Below are 3,134 nucleotides of genomic sequence, written 5' to 3' on the forward strand. Positions count from 1 at the left end.
ATCCTATTCTTCTTCTTCTTTTTTTCCTTTTCCTCTTCTTTTAGTTATTCTTTTAGTTCCGACGATTTCTTTAAGTCCTGCCACAGTATACGATAGTCAGCTTTTTCTGGAAAAGACTTCACGATTAGAAGAACGCGTAGGAAAAGATTTAACCTGCCTGCCTACCCGCCGCTCGTTACTACCTTAAAGGGAACCTCGCGCCGAAGATACCGTTACCGCTAACACTACTATATTACACGAAGACCGCCTAACCCCTATATTAGCTATATAAGAGAACTACCGCATGTGGAGGAGATAGCTAGAAGAGGTAAAGGACTACTAGGATTACTTAGAGGAGGCTTAATCAGGGTAATAAAGATATTATTTAGGTTATTATCGTTTATTTATACTAGATTTACGCGTTATTCAGAATTATCGTGGCTTTAGGAGTAAGGCGACGATAATTAGGACCGTATTATAACCGCGTAGATCGGTTATTAGAGTTAGGATAACTAATTAGGTTAGCCGTATATTTTCTAACTAATTAGGTTAGGAGACTGAACCGGTTAATCAGGTTAAAGGGATACATGTGACCGATCCGGATTATATAAGGACCGTTTTATCCGATCTTCCTGTATCTAGATATACATCCACCTATCCATCTTCGAATCAATAATTATAATCATTAATATTTTCAACGTTCTAGTGCTAGAACGTCCCTGTATAGCTATAGTAGCTATATTCGCCGGACGGTTATTCCGCGCGCTAATAGTAATCGCTGCCTATTTTAACCTTACGCTATTATAATTCGATATTATAAACGTGTTTATATACGCGCCCCTCCCCTATAATATCTTTATATACCCGCCACTAGGTTTTCCGACCTATAGGAGTCGTTTATACCTGAAAAGTTCGTTATATAGACTTAAGGAGTCCCTATTACTTTAGTAAAAGCACGTTTCGGCTATCCTATTAGCGGATGGCTTCTAGATAGTATCGTAGGAACCATATTACTTTCTGCGTCTCGGTTTAAGCCTGTATTTCTGCGTTAATATTATCGTTATTATATATAAGAAAATAGCTAGAGCAGACTATTAATAACCTATAACGCTACTATAACCTATATGGTGGCAATCCTCTATAATAATTCCTTAGTATTAAGGTTATTCGCGACGGCGTCCCCCGTAAAGTCTAGCTATTATAGCGCGACTACGTTACTAAGTTAGAACGCCTATTAAAGCCAAATAATAAGCATAGCAGTAATTATCGCCTAACGTACCTAATTAAGGTTATAGAACTACTGCCCTATTCAGGGACCTTGACTAATATTAAAAGCTATTAACAAAAGATAGGATCTATACTATACGTCGCTATAATATCGCGGCCTAATATCACGTTTATAGTATTAAGGCTATACTGCTTTAATACTAATCCAGGGCCGATATATTATAAGGCCGCTTATTATTTAATCCTTTATGTAATTAATAGCTAATTATTTATATTAGAACTAAAGGGTAGTAATACTATTTAAATCTATACTAACGCCTTTTTTACAGATAATACTCTTAACCGAAAGAGTAGTTAAGCGTTCGTGAAACGCTTATTTAGAGGAATTATCGCGTAGTATACTAATAAGTAAGATACGGTTATAATATTAATAACCGAAATAGAGCTATCAGTGTTAGTATAAGGTATAACAGAGGGTATTTTTATATAACGGCTATTACGTAGTATAGGAGTGGAATTTAATAATCCGGAATTAAGGATCCTATACGATAATAACTAAACGATTCGGTTAGTTGATGAAGATATTTGTATATTAATAACGCGCCTCCGCTATATAGATATCCACGGCTACTAGTTATAGTAAGTAAAGAAATAATACTAAATATTTCTAATGTATATGGCAAGGGCGGAAATAGTCGTAGACGGCCTAATAAAGGCTTTATATAACGAGAAATCCACGATATTTAGGTCCTAGGTAGACGTAATAGATATACGGGAACGGCTATATTAATGTTAGATAGGTAGTTATAAGGAGTGAGCAGGTAGTAGCGAGAGGGTCCGAAAGAGAATAGGCGTGGATTATGTAGTAGTCACGGCTAGTCCGAATATAGGTGGTCTTAAAGAATCAGGATAATCGCTGCCCTCTTTATACTAAGGAGGGGGCACTATATAACTATTATATACTCTTAGGCTAATACGAGTATAGTTAAACGGATATCGTAAACGGATATCTACACCTAAGCCTAGGCCACGACTCTATATAATAGTATCGGCCTGGGGTAGCCGTGGCTATATTAAGGTAGGAGCTCGGCCTTATCTATATGGGCACCCGTTATAGTCCTGTCGTGTATATAGCCTCTATCTCATAGGTAGGGGCACCTAATAGGGTAACCTCCCCCGGAGTGCTCCTATCCTTAGGAGCGGCCGGTACCGGATAGGGCCACTTTTCCCGATTATACCCGGTATCGGCCTATATTCCTACTATCCTTCTATTATTAATCCCGTACCCGACCCCGTTATAGTCCTATCGTAGTCCTGCCCTTAGTCCGTTACTCTATTCCTATAGTTCTTTTATTATTAATTCTATAAATGACCCTGTTATAGTCTTATCGTGGTCCTATTCCTAATCTATCGCTCCTATACTATAGCTAGTATTAGCCTGCCTTTAATCTATATAAAGAACCGGTGCTATTATATAATATACCTAAAAATAGAAATTTATCTCCTTCCCTCTTATACCCCTTTTACCCTTATGCATTCCTTTTTTATAGGAAGGAACGGTGCCCATATACCCTTTAAGGGGATATCTTCCTTAATGCCTCCCCCCTATTTCTTCTTCTCTTTTTTCTTTTTTTTCTTTACGCCTCCGATTTCGAGATTTTTCGTTATATCTATAGCGTGCTATAAATTAACTCTTATAGTGTTTTGCTTATAGAAGCAGGGCTTAATAGTTATTAACGTGTTATAGCTCCTTAAGTTTTTTAATCTTTCCCTATTATCTTATAAATATCCTCCTAACGTCTCTCTATTCTAGGGGAAAATAACTTATATAGCTTCGCTAACTATCTTATATAGCTCCCTTAACCACCGCTACTATACCTCCTAAGGAGACTAATAATAGTAATAATAATAATACTGATAAGCGGCCG

The sequence above is a fragment of the Sodiomyces alkalinus genome (genome assembly GCF_003711515.1).
Source record: "Sodiomyces alkalinus F11 unplaced genomic scaffold SODALscaffold_15, whole genome shotgun sequence".
Taxonomy (NCBI): Eukaryota; Fungi; Ascomycota; class Sordariomycetes; order Glomerellales; family Plectosphaerellaceae; genus Sodiomyces; species Sodiomyces alkalinus.